At 43.8% G+C, this 22,500-nt stretch overlaps 1 protein-coding gene across 21 annotated transcripts in view; it reads right to left on the reverse strand.

Annotated features, from left to right (window-relative positions):
* Window positions 1–22,500, reverse strand: part of rdgB (retinal degeneration B) — a 205,612-nt gene that overhangs the window by 138,724 nt on the left and 44,388 nt on the right. For 5 of the 21 annotated variants that reach the window (XM_076198428.1, XM_076198417.1, XM_076198425.1 and 2 more), the window contains exon 1: window positions 5,778–7,285. The exons of 1 other annotated variant lie outside the window; for it this stretch is intronic. The gene's annotated coding sequence lies outside the window, so the exon portion shown is untranslated. Of the gene's footprint in view, window positions 1–5,777; window positions 7,288–22,500 lie in introns of those variants that run through there. 15 more of the 21 variants (XM_076198427.1, XM_076198426.1, XM_076198423.1 and 12 more) reach the window with 7 other exon arrangements.

Here is a 22,500-nt window from a genome sequence, read left to right on the forward strand (position 1 = left end):
GAGAGGGTGAGGAGGGGGAGAGGGTGAGGAGGGGAGAGGGAGAGGAGGGGGAGGAGGGGGAGAGGGAGAGGAGGGGAAGAGGGAGAGGAGGGGAGAAGGAGAGGGGGGAGAGGGAGAGGAGGGGGAGAGGGAGAGGAGGGGAGAGGGAGAGGAGGGGGAGAGGGAGAGGAGGGGGAGAGGGAGAGGAGGGGGAGAGGGAGAGGAGGGGGAGAGGGAGAGGAGGGGGAGAGGGAGAGGAGGGGGAGAGGGAGAGGAGGGGGAGAGGGGGAGGGGGGGAGAGGAGGGGGAGAGGAAGGGGAAAGGGAAAGGAGGGGAGAGGGAGAGGAGGGGGAGGGGGAGAGGAGGGGGAAAGGGAAAGGAGGGGAGAGGGAGAGGAGGGGGAGAGGGAGGGGAGAGGGAGAGGAGGGGGAGAAGAGGGGGAGAGGGAGAGGGGGAGAGGAGAGGGAGAAGAGGAGAGGGAGAGGAGGAGGAGCGGGAGAGGAGGGGGAGAGGGAGAGGAGGAGAGGGAGAGGAGGGGGAGAGGGAGAGGAGGGGAGAGAGGGAGAGGAGGGGAGAGGGAGAGGAGGGGGAGAGGAGGGGGAGAGGGAGAGGAGGGGGAGAGGGAGGGGGAAGATGGAGAGAGGGAAATAAGAGGGAGGAAAATGAGAAAGGGGGAGAGGAGGGAGAGAGGGAAAAGAAAAGAGGGAAAAGAGGGAAGAGAGGGAAGAGAGACAGAAGAGAGAGGGAAGAGAGGGAGGAGGGAGTGTGAGGGAAGAGAGGGAGATTGGGAAGAGAGGTAGAGGGAAGAGAGAGGGAAGAGAAGGGAGAGAGAGGGTGATAGGGAAGAGAGGGAGAGAGGGAAGAGAGGGGGAGAGAGGGAAGAGAGGGAAAGGGAAGAGGTGGAAAGAGGGAAGAGAGGGGGGAGGGGGAAGAGGGGGAAGAGAAGGAAGAGAGGGAAAAGGAGACAAGAGAAGGAGAGTAGGAAGAGAGCGAGGGAAGAGGGAGAGTGTGAGGGAAGAGAGGGAGAGAGGGAAGAGAAGGGGAGAGAGGGAAGAGAAGGGGAGAGAAGGAAGAGGGGGAGAGAAGGAAGAGGGGGAGAGAGGGAAGAGGGGGACAGAGGGAAGAGGGAGTGTGAGAGGGAAGAGAAGGAGAGAGGGAGGAGAAGGGGATAGAGGGAAGAGAAGGGAGCGAGGGAAGAGGGGGAGAGAGGGAAGAGGGGGAGAGAAGTAAGAAGGGGAGAGAGGGAAGAGGGGGAGAGAAGTAAGAGGGAGAGAGAGAGGGAGGGGGGAGAGGGAAGAGGGAGAGAGAGGGAAGGGAGAGGGAAGAGGGGGAGAGAGGGAAGAGGGGGAGAGAGGGAAGGGGGAGAGAGGGAAGAGGGGGAGAGAGAGGGAAGAAGGGGAGAGAGAGGGAAGAAGGGGAGAGAGAGGAAAGACGGGGAGAGAGAGGTAAGAGGGGGAGAGAGAGAGAAGAGGGGGAGAGAGAAGAGGGGGAGAGAGAAGAGGGGAGAGAGGGAAGTGAGGGGCTGAGAGGGAAGAGAGGGAAGGAGAGGGGGAGAGAGGGAAGGAGATGGGGGGGGGAGAGAGGGGGAAGAGAGGTAGAGAAGGAAGGAGGGAGAAAGGGAAGAGAGCGAGGGAAGAGAGGGGAAGAGGGAGTGTGAGAGAGAAGAGGGGGATAGAAGGAAGAGAGAAGGGAGTGAGAGGGAAGATAGGGGGAGAGAGGAGGAAAGAGGGGGAAGAGAGGGAGAGAGGGAAGGGAGGGAGAGAGGGAAGAGTGGAAGAGAGGAAAAAGTGGAAGAGAGGGAAGAGTGGAAGAGAGGAAAGAGTAGAAAAGAGGGGAGAAGGGAGGGGGAGAGGGGGAGAGAGGGAAGAGAAGGAGAGAGGGAAGAGAGGAAGAGAGGGAAGAGAGGAAGAGAGGGAAGAGAGGAAAGAGGGAAGAGAGAGGAAAGAAAGGGAAAGGAAAGAAAGAGGGCGAGAGGAGAGGGAGATAGGGAAGAGAGGAAGAGAGGGAAGAGTGGAGGAGAGGGAAGAGCAGGGGAGAGAGGGAAGAGAGAGGGAAGAGAGGGAAGAGGGAGAAAGGGAAGATAAGAGTAGAGAAAGGGAAGAGAGGGGGGAGAAAGGGAAGAGGGGAAGAGAGAGAGAGAGAGGGAAGAGAGGAGAGAGGAAAGAAAGGGAGAGAGTGCAAGAGGGGGAACAGGGAAGAGAAAGGTGAGAGAGATGCAAGAGAGAGGGAAGAGAGAGGGGAGAAAATGAAGAGGGAATAGAAGAGAGAAGGAAGAGAGGGAACAGAGGGAGAAATGAGGGGAGAGGGGGAAAGGGGGAGAGGGAGAGGAGGAAGGGACGGGGCAGGGGAGAGGGGGAGACGGGGGGAAGTGTTATATGGAGTGGGAAGAGGTCTCCGATGGAGGGTGGAAGAGAGGGAAGAAGAGGGAGGGAGGAAGAGAGGGAAGAAGAGAGGCAGGAGGAGAAGGGAGAAGAGAGGGAGGAGGAGAGGGAAGAAGAGGGAGGGAGGAGGAGAGGGAAGAAGAGGGAGGGAGGAGGAGAGGGAAGAAGAGGGAGGGAGGAGGAGAGGGAAGAAGAGGGAGGGAGGAGGACAGGGAAGAAGAGGGAGGGAGGAGGAGAGGGAAGAAGGGAGAGGGAGGGAGGAGAGGGAAGAAGAGAAGGATGAGGGGAGAGAAGAAGAGGGAGGGAGGAGGAGAGGGAAGAAGAGGGAGGGAGGAGGAGAGGGAAGAAAAGAGGGAGGAGGAGAAGGAAGAAGAGGGAGGAGGAGAGGGAAGAAGAAAGGGAGGAGAGGGAAGAAGAGAAAGAAGAAGAGGGAGGGAGGAGGAGAGAGGGAAGAAGAGAGGGACGAGGAGAAGTAAGAAGAGAGGGAGGAGGAAAGGGAAGAAGAGAGGGAGGAGGAGAGGGAAGAAGAGGGAGGGAGGAGGAGAGGGAAGAGGAGGGAGGGAGGAGGAGAGGGAAGAAGAGAGGGAGGAGGAGAGGGAAGAAGAGAGGGAGGAGGAGAGGGAAGAAGAGAGGGGGAGGAGGGGAAGAAGAGAGGGAGGGAGGAGGAGATGGAAGAAGAGGGAGGGAGGAGGAGAGGGAAGAAGAGGGAGGGAGGAGGAGAGGGAAGAAGAGGGAGGGAGGAGGAGAGGGAAGAAGATGGAGGGAGGAGGAGAGGGAAGAAGAGGGAGGGAGGAGGAGAGGGAAGAAGAGAGGGAGGAGGAGAGGGAAGAAGAGAGGGAGGAGGAGAGGGAAGAAGAGAGGGGGAGGAGGGGAAGAAGAGAGGGAGGAGGAGGGGAAGAAGAGAGGGAGGAGGAGGGGGAAGAAGAGGGGGGAGGAGGAGAGGGAAGAAGAGGGAGGGAGGAGGAGAGGGAAGAAGAGGGAGGGAGGAGGAGAGGGAAGAAGAGGGAGGGAGGAGGAGAGGGAAGAAGAGAGGGAGGAGGAGAGGGAAGAAAAGAGGGAGGAGGAGAAGAAGAGGGAGGAGGAGAGGGAAGAAGAGAGGGAAGAAGAGGGAGGGAGGAGGAGAGGAAAGAAGAGAGGGACGAGGAGAGGGAAAAAGAGAGGGAGGAGGAGAGGAGAGAAGAGAGGGAAGAAGAGAGGGAGGAGGAGAGGGAAGAAGAGAGGGAGGAGAGGGAAGAAGAGGGAGGGAGGAGGAGAGGGAAGAAGAGAGAGGGAGGAGGAAAGGGAAGAAGAGAGAGGGAGGAGGAGAGGGAAGAAGAGAGAGGGAGGAGGAGAGGGAAGAAGAGAGAGGGAGGAGGAGAGGGAAGAAGAGAGAGGGAGGAGGAGAGGGAAGAAGAGAGGGAGGAGGAGAGGGAAGAAGAGAGGGAGGAGGATTGGGAAGAAGAGAGAGGGAGGAGGAGAGGGAAGAAGAGAGGGAAGAAAAGAGGGAGGAGGAGAGGGAAGAAGAGGGAGGGAGGAGGAGAGGGAAGAAGAGAGAGGGATGAGGAGAGGGAAGAAGAGAGAGGGATGAGGAGAGGGAAGAAGAGAGGGAGGAGGAGAGGGAAGAAGAGAGGGAGGAGGATTGGGAAGAAGAAGGGGAGGAGAGGGAAGAAGAGAGAGGGAGGAGGAGACGGAAGAGGAGAGGGAGGAGTGGGAAGAAGAGAGGGAGGGAGGAGAGGGAAGAAGAGAGGGAGGAGGAGAGGGAAGAAGAGAGAGAGAAGGAGAGGGAAGAAGAGAGAGGGAGGAGGAGAGGGAGGAGGATTGGGAAGAAGAGAGAGAGGGAGGAGAGGGAAGAAGAGAGAGGGAGGAGAGGGAAGAAGAGAGAGGGAGGAGGAGAGAGAAGAAGGGAGGGAGGAGGAGAGGGAAGAAGAGAGGGAGGAGGAAAGGGAAGAAGAGAAAGGGAGGAGGAGAGGGAAGAAGAGAGAGAGAGGAGGAGGAGAGGGAAGAAGAGAGGGAGGAGGAGAGGGAAGAAGCGAGGGAGGAGGAGAGGGAAGAAGAGAGAGGGGGGAGGAGAGGGAAGAAGATAGAGGGGGAGGAGAGGGAAGAAGAGAGGAGGGAGGAGAGGGAAGAGGAGAGGGAGGAGGAGAGGGAAGAAGAGAGGGAGGGAGGTAAGGGGGCAAGAGGGGATGGGAGGTGAGAGGAAGAGAGAAAGAAGGGAGAGTGGAGGAGAGAGAGAGAGGCAGAAAAGAGAAAGAGAAAGAGAGAGAGAGAGAGAGAGAGAGAGAGAGAGAGAGAGAGAGAAAATGAGAAAGAAGGTTAGAGGGACAGAGATAGAGATACAAATATAGATTAAGACATAGATAGAGGATATATATATATATATATATATATATATATATATATATATACATATATATATATATATACACATGGAGAGTAGGGAGAGAGAGGGGGAGAGAGAAGGGGGAGAGGAGGGAGGGAGAGGAGGGAGGGAGGGAGGGAGGGAGAGAGGGAGGGGAGGGGGGAGAGAGAGGGGGGAGAGAAAGAGAGAGAGTGTCTCCTTTAAAATTTTCATTTTGGTTAATTAAGGCCCCAGCACACAGGGCAAAGGTGACTGCTTCTAACAAAGCTAAGCGTCTCTTGACGTAATATCTTTACCTCCTCTCTCTTTCTCTCTCTGCCCTAGTCTCTTTCCCTCCCTTTCTGTCCCTCTTTTCTCCCTTCTCTCTCTCTTTCTGTCCCCTACTCTCTCTCTTTCTGTCCCCTTCTCTCTCCCTCTGCCCCTCTCTTTCTCTCTTCGCCCCCCTCTTTCTGCTCCTCTCTCTTTTTTCTCTCTCTGTGCCCCCTCTCTATCTCTCTCTGCCCCTCTCTCCTTTTCTCTCTATGCCCCACTCTCTCTCTGCCCCCTCTCTCCTTTTTCTCTATGCCCCCTCTCTGCCTCTATACCCCCTCCCTCTCTCTCTCTTTTATTTATCTCCGTGGCAACCCCCCCCCTTATTCTAGTGAGTGTGTGTGTGTGTGTGTGTGTGTGTGTGTGTGTGTGTGTGTGTGTGTGTGTGTGTGTGTGTGTGTGTGTGTGTGTGTATGAAGGGTGTGTATACATTCTTTGCATACCTGCCTCGGACCTGTTCCATCCCTTGCCCCCCCACCCCCACTCCCACCCCTCCGTCCCCCAACCCCCTCTCCTCCCACCCTCCCTAACCCACCATAGCATTAAATGAAATTTCTTCTCTTATTTTTCCTTCTCTCTTCCCTGTTCATTTTATTGTATTTTTCTTTTTAATTTCCTCTTCCTTCAGTCTCTCTCCCCAACAGTCTTCGCCTGTATAATTCATGCAATCTTATTTCTCGATTTTATAACTTTCATCAACTAAACTAATCTAAATATATGTCATTTCACTATGATAAAACATAAGAAAATAAAATGATGAGATGTCTTACCTTAAATGAGAATAGAAACGTTGTCAAAAATGACAACAACGATATACTTAGTGATGTCGTCTGAAGGAGTTGGTAGATGACGTCTTGTCGGTGTGAGATTTATTTATACATTTTTACTTAAATAAATCGTTTTCTTTTCTTTAACTGATTTTTTTCTTCCTCTTTAACTTCCAGATCGCTTTAGCACTAAATTCGATTCAACACAGTGAATTATAATAGGAAGTTGAAGGAAACGATCTAAGATTTTTGCTTATTTAAGACGAAATAATTTAAACAAAATCGATTATATCAACGAAATAACGTACATTACTGGCCAGACAATTTCCCAGCGCCTTATGCTAAGCTCCACAAACATGACATTCACTTTCAATTATTTTACAGCACTAATAACCGTTTCCCTCTTTGTAAATGCATTTGAATAAGCCATCACTAACCCGTGGCGTCTGTATATGGCTCACAAGGAGAAGTTCTTGAGCTGAGACGGAGATATTGCTGGAGAAGTGAGAGGAAGGTTGCTATGCCCCTCACGAATCAGCTTTGGCTTGACACTGAGCAACGTAGCCCTTGATGTCGGGGAAAACACGGCGTATTGACAAAACATCAGATTTCTACGATTTTTCTACATCTCCCTTTGCAAGTTATGTTTACTTCTATTACAATATTATCTTAAAATAGTATTATGATATCTAAACAATCTACAAATAGACTATCAACACGAAAACAACACGAAACAAACACTTCAATATCTTATATCTAGCAACTTTCCCTTCCGCTTAGAGAAGAGGAGAGCCAATCAGCTGCCGTGCACCCACCTACGCCAATCGCCATCCCCAGATTCTGTGACGTCATTGGGAATATATGACGTCACTACGAACGTCATTCTGAAGGTCGGGAACTGGTTCGTTAGGCTGCTCACAATTTAGGGAGGAAAGCAACAGGGTAAAAAAAGAATGTAAATTACGTACTTTTTCCAACTCAACCATTTAAACGACATTACGCAGAGGTCAAGGATTTATTTTCGCAGAAGGGAAACAGATTTGAATGCGCGGGAGAGGAGACGGTTAGGAAATGGCGAGGTAGGAGGGATTTGACGACGGTAAATAAATACCCCCCCCCCCAAGTCCTTCCCATATTGTGACTTAAATGAGACCATCACACTTACGCTAACGGCTCCTGCCGCCACTAGATTAGACCATCACGCCTAATTTCCCGCCACCATAAAATCGTGTTTAGGTTAAAATGATTACAATAATTATGTAACAGTAATGACATTGACTTCAACCATAAGATAAATACTGACGTCAAATATTTTTTCCATCAAGCGACAACAATCGGACATAAAACTACAACACTTAGATAGTATTTGTTATTATACTTTGGGCTCCATATTTTGTGTTTATTCTGCCTGCCCGGCGGAGTGTTGCCATATGAAGATAATGAATTTTCAACACCTTGCATACCTGTTGCCACTTTTCCTGTCCTATTACTTTTCTGATTATGAACGGGTGATCTGAATTATCTGAGGGATAATTCGACCTTCCTTATTGCAATGTGTCCCGACCCCTTCAAACCCCTCTCAAGACGGTGATCTTTTCTATTCTTTTATTTATTTTTAATTCTATTCATTATCATAAATATTATTGTTTTATTTTATTTATTTATTTATTTTTTATATTACTTATTTTTATTTATTTAGTCATTTATTTGTTTATTTTTGCACAACCTGCATTACGAATTGTTTTTTACTCTATTTTCTCGGCTAAAGGGCTCAATATCTTATTCATTTGAACCTTTAATGACTTTCTCCAGCTATAGTAAGCATCCTAACGTTACAGGAACTGGTACAGACGTTCAATATCGTTTGAAAAACGGTCATTCATTCCCAGAATCTTCCTTTGTTTACAAAGTGATCAAGCATTACTAAGAAAGCAAAAATCTTCAATTTAAAATGACATTTTCCCTTTCAGCCAAGCGTGATGCTTAAAAAAATTAATGCCAATAAACATTAACTGAATTAATTTAACCAGTGAATCACTTACAAGTTAGTTATAGCTGTCGATATAAGGTTAAAAATAATAATAATAAAAGAATTAACAGCAATACGAAACCGTCATGCTCATTCAGGGGCGACTGTACCGAGAAGGCGATGACGTCACAACTATTCAGTGTAGTGACATCACACCTGATTCGACTCTCAGTCTTTGTTTGTTGAATAAAATCACCTGACGACAACGAAAATTAATAAATAAATTTGTAAAACGCAGCAAATAATTTAATTAGAATTAAACACAAAATTAATGTAAGATTATCGTCGAGTTTTGCTTTGATATTCCATGCGTTGTTATGCATGATGTCATGCACAACGAGTGACGTCACAGGTTATCTTTGAGCTCGATTCCCAATGGGGCCTCACTCAGAGAATGTCCTCCTCGACTAGCCCTTGGGCCGAGGAAGTCGTCCTTCAAATACAGACGGACACGACCTTTAGTCGTCCTTTAGTGAGCGACAGTGCTTCCGTTTCGATAATTTGCACGCGCACACACACACCTTGTGGCTTTGTGGTTAGAGTTCCCGGCTGCCACTACGGTGGTCCGAGTTTAAATCCCACTCATGGCTGAAATAATTTTAGTATCACTGCGCTGCGAGTCGTTACTCCAACTCTCGTGGGCGGGGTGTTGTGTGTGTGTATGTGTAAGGTCACAGCATTACCAATAGATCATATATATATATATATATATATATATATATATATATATATATATATATATATATATATATATATATATATATATATGAGCTCTGAGCTCTCTTCCGAGGAGGAAAATAGCTGTCGATCACGAGTCCAACACGTGATCCAAGATCATGGTGAATCACACACACACACACAATGTATATATATATATATATATATATATATATATATATATATATATATATATATATATATCTATGGGCTTCACCCTAGCCTCGATATGGACAGTCTGACTGTAATTCTCTGTATTGGAAACCTCTGGACCTCAAAACTCTCCAATAATCGTCATCACAGCTACTTTATCGTGATGTCCTAGCATAAAGGGCAAAGGTGGCGGCCTCGGACGCAGTTCAGCGTCTCCTGGTGTGGTTCATCAGCGTTACCTTATTTACTGGGTAATCCGACTGTCGTCCTGTCCCCCATTACCTGGAAATAATAATTACAACATTAATAATAATGATAATAATAATGATGATAATAATAACTATAATAATAATAATAATAATAATAATAATGATAATAATAACAATAATGAAATAAAACTATAATAATGAAAATAATAATGATAACGATAATTATGAAAACAATTGTGAATAATAATGATGATAATAATGATAATAATAATAATAATAATAATAATAATAATAATAATAATAATAATGATAATAATAACAATAATAATAATATCAATAATAATGATAATAATAATAATAATAATAACAATAATAATAATACCAATAATAATAATAACTGTTAATAATAATCATGAGTAATGATAATAATAATCATAATAATAATAATACTATTAGTAATTACAATAACAATAGCAATAATAATAATAGTAATAATGATAATAATAATGATAATAAGTGACAATAATAAAAATACAAATAACAATAATAACAATAAAATACAAACAATAATAAAAATACAAATATTGATAATAATAATAATAACAGTTCGTATTTTGGCTGACGCCAGTAGATTGGATGTCCCTCTCGTGGAGGGGCTCAGTGAGGCGAGGAGGAGGTTAAGGGACCAAGAATGTAATCACAAAAAAGGGATCACTGATGTTTTTTTTTTTTTTTTTTTTTTTTTTTTTTTTTTTTTTTTTTTAAGACACTGTGGTTTGGTCGGTACCAGTCATGTCCCGTGAGTCCAAAGACCCTGGTTCGATCCCACACCAAGCGAGGAGGTGAGGAGGAGAACAGGGGTGGAAAAGGAGCTGGGAGATAGGGTTGATGAAAGAATATTAGGATGGTTTGGACACATGGAAAGAATGAGTGAAAAAAGACTAGTAAAAGAGGTGTGGAAGGCAGATGTGGAGGGAGTGAACATGAGGGGACGTCCTAGGATGAGGTGGATGGATGGGGTGAAGGGGGCTTTGGGGAAGAGGGGAATGTCTGTTGAGGAAGGACGGGAGAGGACAGAAGACAGGGGTGAATGGAGAATGGTTGTATATGGATGATGTTGTGATTGCATGAGGTGGAATGGGCGGGTGGAGGGGGGGTGAGGTAGTAGGTGTGAGCAAAATTTGACGCAGCCCGAAGGGATTTCTCCCCGTCCTCTCATTTTATGCAATGGGGGGACGGAGAGGGGGGGGTCGCCGATTTAATAAAGCGGCCTTGCTGTGGATAGGCTGTGTCTTGCGACAATGCTTCTGACCCAGGGCAGTGGACAAGGTGCAGGGATGACCCGTCTTTCAGGAGGTGCTAAGATAAGAGGGAGGGTGGAGGGGTGTGGAGTGTATTCAGGGATGGAATGGGTGGGAATGATTTTGTGCCTTTTTCTTTTTGGCTACCCCCCTTGTAAGGGGGAAAAAAGCCTTGGTATATGTATGTATGTATGTAGTTTTTAATCTATAAAAGACGAAATATAAGATAAATCATAAAAAAACTAAAAAATAATTAACCAGACGAAGATAGCAACAACTGGGGGGAGGGGAGAGGGGGGAGGATGGAAAGGGGGAAGGAGAGGGGGACGGGGGGAGAGGGGGGGATGGCCTGTCCTGCTTGCGTTGACATGGGAGATAGTACATTGTCTCAAAATAATTTTCATTTCCATTTTAATTATATAATATGATTTCTCTCGCTCTATCTATACATATATACATGTGTATATATACGCATGCATACATATATACACGTGTACATATATACAACAGAGATACAGTACATATATACAGTACATACATGCATTAGATATAATAATAATAAAGATAATGATAATAGTAATAATAATAATAATAATAATAATAATAATAATATAATAATATGATGATAATAATAATAATAATAATAATAATAATAATAATAATAATAATGACAAATAATCTGATACTGTCAAAGCTAAAAGTTCAACATAACAATCCCACTGATAATCCTATTACTCCCAAATCCCCCTTTCCCCCTCTCAGATACCCAGCTTCTATCCCCCAAACCGCCCGTAACCTCCCCAAAACTTTCCCTCCCCTTCCCCACTCGTCCTCCATTCCCTCCCTTATGCACCTCGTCGCGTCGGGCGTCGATCAAAGGCTTACAAACAATGACCCGAGTTATTCATCTGATCAGGCATTCCCTTCCCCCCTCTCCCATCATCCTTCTTCTCTCCTCTTCCCTTCCCCTCTTTCCCCTCCCCCTTCCCTTCCCTCCTCTCCCCTCCTTTTCCCCCTTCCCCATCCTATCTCCTCTCCCCTCATCCCCTCTCCCCTCCTCTCTCCTCTCCCCCCCCCCTCCTCCTTCTCCCCTCCCCCCTTCTCCCCTCCCCCTTTTTCCTTTACCCTCCCCTCCCCTCCTCTCTACCTTCCCCCTCCTCTCCCCTCTCCCCCTCCTCTTCCCCCTCTCCCATCCCTTCCTCTCCCCCCTTTTACCTGTGACAACACATCATTAGGATAGAGATTGAAAACATCAATTGTTATGTGTAACCTCCCCCTTTGATGGACCCCTTTACCCCCCAAAAAAGAGGGGGGCACGGGGGCGGTCTCCTTATCCCCCTCTAGACCGAAGAAAATCTCCTGGCGTTTTTAACCAGAATAAAATCTCTAAAGGGCTTCAATAGGCAAAGGGGGTTAATATAGGCTTAATTCCTTCAGGCTTAACTAAGCCTTAAACCAGTTTAAGAAGATTTAACTAAGGTCCTATTCACCGCAGATGAATGAAATCGACTGAAAGCATTAAAACAAAATAAATTATGTTAAGGAAGACGTTACTTGTCCTATTATTACTGTTCTTTGGTTGTTGTTTTTGTCGCCATTGTCATTACATTATTATTATTATTATCATTATTATTATTATTATTACAACTATTATCATTACTATTAGTTGTTTTCATCATTATTAATTCTATCATTATTATTATTATCATCATTATCATTACTATTAGTACAGTGTTATTAATACTATTACCATTATTATTACTAATATCAAAGCGTTACTATTATTGTTATTAATGTTATCATTATTAGTAGTAATATTACTATTATTACTATTCCTATTAATATTATTATAATTATTATTACTATAATTGTTATTATCATTACTACTATCATTATTATTATCACTATAATTGTTATGAATCATTACTATTCTCAATTATCATTATTATTAATTACTATCATTATTATTATTATTATTATTATCATTATTATTATTATTATCATCACTATAATTGTTATTACCATTACTACTATGACATCATTACTATTATTATCATTATTATTATTATTATCATCATTATTTTCATTATTTCCTCACGGGGACCGCCTCCAACTGACAACAGGGTAACACTATGACACCTAAAACATATTCCTTTCTGCCAACAGCCCATTCCAATCAGCTGTGGTAAGCGCCCCGTTGTCAGAGTGCAAATTAGATGTCACGGCAGTGCCCTGCCAACACTACAACTGTTGGTAATTGAGCTGCCAACCCCCCCCATCCCCCAATTCCGTACTTTGATGTCATAGAGGACGTCAGGAGAATATATTCGTTTTCCACCCTCGTGACGTCATATAATGACGTCAGATTTAATTATTTTTCCACTCGAGTGACGTTAGGTTTAATTCGTTCCCACCTTTGTGACGTCATATGACGTCAGGTAAATTAAATCATTCCCACCTTCGTGACGTCATATCATGACGTCAGGCAATGTAATTAATTTCCCATTTTTGTGACGTCAGGCAATGTCAGTTCCCACCCTTATGACGTCATATTACGACGTCAGGCGATTTAATTCATTTTCCATATTTGTGACGTCATAAAACGACGTCAAGCAATATAACTAATTTCCTATTTTTGTGACGTCATATAATGACGTCAGATGAATGATCTGACGTCATATCCCACCCATGTGATGTCAACTAGGAATCCTGTCTCAAGGGGTCCCGATTCTTCGACTTCCTCTTCAGGGCGGGGGACGCCCCCCCTCTCCCCCCACATAAGACTAAAATAGACCAGAATAACATCAATCAAGTAAGTCACAGTGTATGAAATGAAACGCACACACACACACACAGATATATGTGTGCATGTAAATATATATTATATATATATATATATATATATATGTTGCTGATACATCACAAAACTAGCACGTGATCCAATAATATGCTGGTTACCAGTAAGGAAAAATACACCCGAAATTCACATCTTCGTGTGTGTGTGTGTGTGTGTGTGTGTGTATGTGTGTGTGTGTGTGTGTGTGTGTGTGTGTGTGTGTGTGCGTGTGTGCACATGTATGTATACACATTGCCAGTTATGCGGAAAGTCATACATACAGAACCTCAGGGGCAGTGCCTCCTCAACCGCTCTCCCACCTCCTCCATTCCTCCTCTTCCTTGTCTTCTTCCTCCTCTTCCTTGTCCTCTTCCTCCTCCTCTTCTTCCTCTTCCTTGTCTTCCTCCTCCTCTTCCTCCTTCTCTTCCTCCTTCTCCTCTTCCTTTTCCTCCTCCTCTTCTTCCTCTTCCTTGTCTTCCTCCTCTTCTTTCTCCTCCTCCTCTTCTTCCTCTTCCTTGTCTTCCTCCTCCTCTTCTTCCTCTTCCTCACCCTTTTCCTCTTCCTCTTCTTCCTCTTCCTTGTCATCCTCTTCTTCCTCCTCCTCCTCCTCTTCTTCCTCCTTCTCTTCCTTTTCCTCCTCCTCCTCCTCCTCTTCTTCCTCCTCCTCCTCCTCCTCCTCCTCTTCTTCCTCCTCTTCTTCCTCTTCCTTGTCTTCCTCCCCTCTTCTTCCTCCTTCTCCTACTCTTCGTCTTCCTCCTCCCCCTCCTCTTCTTCCTCCTCTCCTACTCCTGCTCCTCTTCTTCCTCTCCTATTCCTCCTCCTCTTCTTTCTTTTCCTCCTCCTCCATTTCTTCCTCCTTTGAAGGTCTCAGTTCATCTTGATAAACCCCGCTATTAGGCAACATGGTAAGTATAAAATCCTTAGTAAGGTCAGAATCCTTAGTAAGGTCTCGGTAGTGCCATTAGTAAGGACTTAGGGGTATATATTGTCCTTAGTAAGGTCTCAGTGGGTACCCAGGCCTCACTAAGGACTTGGATATATGTAGTTCAAAGTAAGGTCTCAGGATACTTCGTCCTTAGTAAGGTCACATTAGTTACTGAGCCCTCGTTAAGGTCCTTAGTAAGGTCTCAATGGTTACTCAGTCCTTAATAAAGTCTTAGGGCGCATGGAGTCCTTAGTAAGGTCTCAGTGAGCACTCAGGCCTTAGAAAGGTCTCAGTGGGCACTCAGTCCTGAATAAGGTCTTTGGGCGTATGGAGTCCTTAGTAAGGTCTCAGCGGGCACTCAGACCTTAGTAAGGTCTCAGTGAGCATTCAGACCTTAGTAAGGTCTCAGCGGAACCTTCTTCTTTAGTAAGGTCTCATGGAGTCCTTAACCTCTATACAGACTAAGGCCCCAGTAAGGTCTTGCCGGTTACGTAGTAAGGAGGATGTCATTAACGATGATTGTTGGGGATTATCTCACTCTATACGGCGGCGGGGGGGAGGGGAGAAGAGGGGAGAGGGGGAGGGGAGAGGGGGAGGGGAGAGGAGAAGGAGGGGAGAGGAGAAGGGGAGGAAGGGAAGGAGAGAAGAGGGGAAAGGGGAAGGAGAGGGAGGCGGGAGGAGGAGGGGGGATGGGGAGGGGAGAAGTGGGGGAAGGGGGAAGAGGGGAGGCGGTGTAGAAGGAGGAAGGGAGAGGGGAAGGAGGGGAGGTAGGAGGAGGAGGGAGGAGAGGGAGGATGGGGGAAGAAGGAGAACGGGGAGGGGGGAAGAAGGAGGAGGGGGGAAGGAGGAGGGGAGGGGAGAAGCGGGGGAAAGGGGAGGGGGTAGGAGGGGGAGAAGGGAGGGGAGAAGAGGGGAGAGGGAAAAGAGAGGAAGGTGGGAGGGGAGAATAGGGGGAGAGGAGGAGAAGGGGTGGGAGGAGGGGAGGGGGAGGAGGGAGGTACGAGTGGAAGAAGAGGAGGGGAGAAGAGGGGAGAAGAGGGGAAGGTGGGAGGAGAAGAGGGGGAGGGAGAGGAGGGAGGGGGAGGAGAGGAGAGTGATGAGAGAGGGGGAGGAGGGGGCAGAGGAGGAGGAAGGAGGGGAGTAAGGGAGAGGAGAGAAGAGGAGAGGAGAGGAGAGGGGAGAGGGGAGAATAGGGAGTGTCTTCCTAGATAATAAATAATAATAATAATAATAATAATAATAATAATAATAATAATAATAATAATAATGATAAACAAATGAATATATGAACGAATATAAGAAAAAGAATAACACAAATAAATAATAAAAATAACAAGTAAATAAACAAATCAAAATATTATGAATATACACAAATAAAGTGAAGAAAAATGCGATTTTTTACAAATAATAGTCAATGAATAAATAAACATATAATTACAAAATTATAAAAAATGTATATATATATATATATATATATACTTATATGTATATATATATATATATATATATATATATATATATATATATATATATATATATATATATAATTAAAGTACATTGTGGTTGATAAAAATGTATCTCTAATCACTGGGACCCACTCAATGTTGTACAAATACTTTCCCGCGTTCGTATACTTAACAATGTACTGTCATAGTGGAGGTGGGTTGAACGCAAACTTTCGTGTATGTGTATGAACTCGAGCATACACACATATGAGAAAGCTTGCGCTGAACTTATATCTCTCTTGATGGTGTATTGGTCTAAGTCACTCGGCACTGGTAACGTTCTCGCCGCATAGGTTCGAGTCCTCGGGCGTACCACCTTACAATTTCTGCATGCGCCTATATGGCTTAGAATTAAAGTGCATTGTGGTTGATATATATATATATATATATATATATATATATATATACACACACTTCTGTTTTTTTTTCGTCTGTGTTACAATCTATTTCCATCTGTCTGTCTATTTCTGTCTACCACACCCACTCTTTTCGCTCTCTGTCTTTATTTCCACGTCTCTCTCTATTCCTGTCCTCCCGTTTTCTATTCTTTTCCTCTTTCTTTATCCTCTGATTTGCCCATTGTCCTTCTTTCGTCTCGTTCGTGTCTGGCACCGAGGGAGGAAAAAAAGGACAAACCTTGAGGACAAAGGTCATAGGCCCAAGAAAAAGGACATTTGGCCTAAAATTTCATTTCTAGGAAAAATAAATATAGAAAAGAAAACGTACGTTGGTAGCGCCTCGCATTCGCTTTGTTCCGGGTTCGAATCCCGCACTCCTCTCCGATTAATATCAGTGACTGTTACCAACTGGTAGCGTCATGGGAAGCGTGTTAGCTGGTCTAGCATTCGCTTAGTTGCGGGTTCGAATCCCGCACTCCTCTCTGATTGCCACCAGTGACTGTTACTAGCCCCAACAGTCCCTGAAACGCATAATAGGACAAAGGTGGCGGCTTCGGCCGCAGCTAATCAGCGCCTCCTGGCGTAAGCTCTTCACCTAGTTCCTCTAAAAACTGACCTTTATAATAAAGGTCTTCTGTCTCCCGTTGAGGGAAAAAAAGGACACCTTGTGGTAAATAAAGGTCATATACTTATTACATAGGACACTAATATTGAAAAAGAGCATTTCACTTAAAACTTTTTTTATTAACTAAAAGTAATGTTCAAAGTACAGAAAAAATACTTCCTAAAAAACTGACTTTCCATTAAAAGTTTTCTTAAAATTAAGAAAAAAGGACTGAAAAATAAAGGATTCATTTAAACTTCATTAAATAAGGACAATGACACTGAAAAATGGATATCAACTCTAAAACTTGACATATCCACTAAAGAATAGGCCATATACACTAAAAGGACACTGAAAAATGTATTTTCACTTTAAAAATAGGACATAGTAGAAAATGGACACATATAGACTGACGACACAAAATAGGACATTTGGACACAAAAACAGTCGCCTGTACCCTAAGTGCTACGACAGCCTAAGTGAGTGACATTTCCCCAGTTCCAGGAAGTGTGGAGGGAGGTCGAAACCAACGCGCCAAAGCGGCGACCATATTTACTAACGAATGTTGGTATTCAATAGACGAAACTTCATCAAATGCAACACAAACATGTTTCCATTCGAGTTGGATAAAAATAATCTATTTCTTATTCTCAATTAAACAAAACAAAAGGTATAAAAGGCTGCAAATAATTGTCCTAAAAAAGGATACATCTAAACAAGGACACAGCGAGTTGAAAAAAGGTCGGAATATCCTAAAAAAAAAAAAAAAAAAAAAAAAAAGGAACCACCATATGACAACGTCTGTCTCCCCTATGACGTCATAACGTTTGTTGACCCTTTTTGAATTTTCGCCCGGAATTTCTTTCTGTTTCGTCAATTTTATTTTACTTTTTTTTTCTCGACCCTTCCGTGTTTCTTTATATATCTTATTTACATTTCTACATTTATCTTTTATATATTTTTACTTATTCATTTTTTCATATATCTATTTAAATATATATATATTTTTTTTCTCCTCGCATTTATTTACATCTCAACACACGTCAAGAACAAAATTAAATATTCTCTTCTAAATATTTTTTGACTCAGCCAAAATAAAACTGGCGAAATGATGCATACATATGTACTTTCAAACACCTTAATATATATATATACATATATATATATATATATATATATATATATATATATATATATATATATATATATATACATATATGTATGCATGTACATGTTGTACACAAACAACAAAATACACAACATCCCTTTGGCTTCAGTGCGTCAGGGGAGGGAGGGAGGGAGGGAGGGGGAAGGAGGGGGGAGGCCCCTAAGAATAGTCCCCCAATCAATGATCTCTTAAAGGGGCATGCGGGGCCCCCCGAGGCCAGAGGGCCCCAAAATGCACAATGTGCTGAGCTACCTAGGAGGGGGGCCCTAGAAGGTGGGAAAAGAGGGGGGAGAGGGGGAGAGGGGGGAGAGAGAGGGAGATGGAAGAGGAGAGAGGGAATGAGAGAGGGAAAAGGAGAAAGGGGAGATGGGGAGGGGAAGGGGAGAAAAGGAGGAGAGGGGGGAGAGGGGGGGGAGGGAAGAAGGGGGAAGGGGGAGAGGGAAATGGGATGAGGAGGGGGAAATAAGGGAGAGGAGGAAAAAGGGAAGAGGAGAAGGGGAGAGGAGAGGGAGAGAGAGGAGGGGAGAAGGGAAGGGGGAGAGGGAGAGAGAGGGAAGAGGGGAGAGAAGAGAGGGAAAGAGGAAGGGAGAGGGGTAAGAGGGGAAAGGGAGGAAGGGAGAGGAAGGGGAGAGAAGAGGGAGAGAGAGGAGGCGAGAAGGGGAGGGGGAGAGGTGGAAGAGGGGAGAGGAGAGGGAGAGAGAGGAGTAAGAGGGGAGAGGAGAGGGGAAGAGAGGAGGGGGAGAGGGGAAGAAGAGAGAGGAGAGGGGAAGGGATAGGGGAGAGGGGAAGGAGGGGGAGAAGAGAGGGGGAGGGGGAAAGGGGAGGGGGAGAGAGGGAAGAGGGGAGAGAGAGAGAGGGAAAAGGAGGAGGGGGAGAGGGGGAAGAGAGCAGAGGGAGAGGGAAAGAGAGGAGGGGAGAGAAGGAAGGGGGAGAGGGGAGGAAGAGAGAGGAGGGGACAGGGGAAGAGGGAGAGGGGGAAGAGGACCGAGGGAGAGGGGAAGAGGAGTGGGAGGGAGAGAAGAGGATAGGGGAAAGGGGAGAGGGAGGGAGGGCAGAGGGAGAGAGGAGAGGAAGAGAGGAGGGGAGAGGGGAAGAGGGAGAGGGTAGAGAGAAGGGGAGAGGGAGAGAGGAGAGAAAGAGAGGAGAGAAAGAGAGAGGAGGGGAGAGGGGAAGAGGGAGAGGGTAGAGAGGAGGGGAGGGAGAGAGGAAAGGAAGAGAGAGGAGGGGAGAGGGGAAGAGGGAGAGGGTAGAGAGGAGGGTAGAGAGGAGGGGAGAGGGAGAGTGGAGAGGAAGAGAGAGGAGGGGAGAGGGGGAGAGGAGAGGAAGAGAGAGGAGGGGAGAGGGGGAGAGGAGAGGAAGAGAGAGGAGGGGAGAGGGGAGGAGGGGGAGGGTAGAATGGAGGGGACAGGGAGAGACGAGAGGAAGACAGAGGAGGGGAGAGGGGGAGAGGAGAGGAAGAGAGAGGAGGGGAGAGGGGAAGAGGGGGAGAGTGGAAGAGGGGGAGAGGGGAAGAAGAGGGAGAGGGGAGTGTCTAAGTCACCCTGGTTACCTGTTGTTATTGTCGTTCTTGTCAATGTCTATTATTGTCTATCAATAATATTATCATTATAAATTTTATTATCACTATTATTATCAATATATTTTCTACTACCATAATTACTATTATCGTCATTATCATTATTATCAATGATTATAATGAATAATTTTCTATTAAATTATTATCACCATCATTATTATTATTACTATTATAGTTATTACTATCATTATCATCAATATTATTATAATTATTATCATTATTATCAATGATTGCCATTATCATTATAACTTTTATTATAATTATTATATCTTTATTATCGGCTACCTCCCTTGAAAGGGGGAAAAGCCTTTGGAATATGTATTATTACTTTTATCTTATTACTATAACTGCTATTTTTATCATTATTATTATAATTGTCATTATCACTTTTCATTATTGTTCCTATTATTATTATTATTATTACTATTATTATTGTTATCATTATTACTATATTATTATTATTATCTTTATTACTATAATTATTGTTACTATCATTACCATAAAATTACAATTATCATGACCACTTTCATTACCACAATTATTACCAATTTTATTATTATCATTACTATCATCATTATCATTTCATTATCTTCATCATTATTACTATCAGTCACTTTCCTAATTTCGTTTATATATCGTCCTCTGGCTGGCGCCAAACTATCCATGTGATGCTCAGGCGGAACAGAATCGTCTGGCGACATTAGCCAGAATGAAATATGTAAAGTGCGCCAATGAAAAGTTAAAAAAACAAAAACAAAAAAAGCGGCAATGTGTTTAAGGAGTTTCCTTTGAAAGTGGCGATCCAAGAATCGGAAACAAACGCTCCACTTTTCCCCTCACCGGCACTGGGCAACCCCGTTGACTGGCATTCGGTCCCCGGACCGAGACAGGGTTTCTATCCCCACGAGCGTAAACATGAGCAGACTGATACTTGACCTATCGGAAAGGTGTTGTATAAGTATATAGAATCACTTGGCGCCAATAGAAAAGTTGTAATCCTGGCGCCAATAGAAAAGTTGTAATCCTGGCGCCAATAGAAAAAGTGCCATTCTGGCGCCAATAGAAAAAGATGACAACAAGGAGCTAAAATAAAAAGCGCCATTCCGGCGCCCCCCCCCCCAAAAAAAAAAAAAAAAAAAAAAATCCTGGCTCCAAAAGAAAATGTGCCATCTGGCGCCATTTGAAAAGGTGCCATCCTGACGCCAATTGAAAAAGATGCCATCCTGGCGCCAATAGAAAAAGTGCCAAACTGGCTTCAAAAGAAAAAGATGCCAACCTGGCTCCAATAGAAAAGATGCCAACCCGGCGCCAATAGAAAAAGTGCCAACCTGGTGAAAAAAAAAGAAAAAATCTTTGCGCCAAAAGAAAAAAGATGCCAGCCTGGCGCCAATTGAAAAAGTGACATCCTGGTGCCAACTGAAGAGATGCTATCCTGGTGCCAAAAGAAAAAGTGCCAGCGTGGCGCAAAAAAAAAAAAATAAATAAATAAATAAATAAATAAATGAAATAAAATAAATCAATAAATCTAAGAATAACTAAGATTTAAATGACTCCCGGCTGTCTTTTAATGAACCCGGGTGTATGTTTTTGTCCCCCACTGAACCGGCAAAAAGGGACACGTGTGTAATAAAAGTTTTAACCATTAAAAAAGGAGGGCAACAAATCTTACGATTAGATCACCAGGAACAATGCCCTTAGAAACCGAAGCCGACAAAAAGAAGCGTCAAAGACATTTTTGGAATTGGGTTACAGATACTCGGAAAATCTCAAAAGCCGCTTTACAAAATGATAAGAGTTTGAGTTGCCGACTACGGAATAAACATGCCCAAACTTTTCCAAGCTTATACCAGGCTGTCAAAAAAAGGTGTGTTAAGGAATCTGTGCGGGAATTTCATCGAAAGGTGATTAAGTTCAATGATTCTCGCGGGACGCTTCGCGAAGCGAGCAGGGCCGCAGGCCAAGCACCCACGGCGCAGCCGTGGGTGGCGAAGCCAGGTGCTTGAAAAAAAAAAAAAATGCCAACCGTCATGTAAGGGGTTACATGGAGAGATTGTAAATAGTTTCTCACTTGTCCAAATCCAGAAAATACCAGCCGCTCCTGCTGTTACGGACTAATTTTTTGTTTCATCGCGTCAGGGATCGACCTCGGAGCTTTAGAATGACAAGCAGTGACACTATAGACATTGTCAACCGTGTGTATGTGCAAATGTGTGTGTGTGTGTGTGTGTGTGTGTGTGTGTGTGTGTGTGTGTGTGTGTGTGTGTGTGTGTGAGATAGAGACAGGGAGAGAGAGAGAGAGAGAGAGAGAAATAGACATACAATACATAACATGTAATGACACACAACTCTAATACAATGCAATTTATTAAAATAGAACAAATAAGAACACAATACATGACACAACACAATACAATAAATACAATGATAAAAAAAAAACATTGACAGAGACTTTCTGGCCCATGATAAGGCAGATCAGAGTCTAATGGTCACCTGATACCTGCCGTGCGTGGTGAATAGGCATGGTAGCCCTTTTGTAATATACATATATATATATATATATATATATATATATATATATATATATATATATATATATTATATATATATATATATATATATATATATATATATATATATATATATATATATATATATATATATATATATATATAATAATTTATGGCTTCCTGTCTCTAATTTTGTTAAAATTTATGAAATAATGAAATAATGGTAACACAAAGACTAAACCATAGCAGCGGCTTCAATCAGGCTTGCCAACTGCTTCAACGACAAAATCGACTATATCAGGGGTACCAACTGCTTCAGCTTGAAGAGGAAAAAATGACCTTTTTTTTTTACACGGATAGAAGCGCTGGTTAAACACAGTCCACAGCAACTAATAAATAGATAAACGAACAAATAAATAAATGAATAAATGAATAATTAATATCCACTTACTTCCACAAGTTAAATCGGTTGGAACGAATTTGACAAATAAATTGAAATAAAAAATAAATTGATAATTGGATAAATAAAGCGAAACATTATAAATGGGTAAAGAAATCAACAGATATAGTATAAATAGATAAATTATTAAATAAGTAGATAGCATAAGTAAATACAGAAAATACAAAATATACAAAGTAACAAAAATGGAAGAGGAAACTACTGAGTAACGCTGATTATTATAATTATTATTGACAGCAAAAAATAAATAGATAAATAAATAAATATTAATAATAATAATAAAAATATTATTAATAATAATAATAATAATTATAATATTAATGATAACAATAATAATA

Source organism: Oratosquilla oratoria, chromosome 15 (assembly GCF_046742065.1).
Source record: "Oratosquilla oratoria isolate Oo_2021 chromosome 15, ASM4674206v1, whole genome shotgun sequence".
In the NCBI taxonomy this organism is placed as follows: domain Eukaryota; kingdom Metazoa; phylum Arthropoda; class Malacostraca; order Stomatopoda; family Squillidae; genus Oratosquilla; species Oratosquilla oratoria.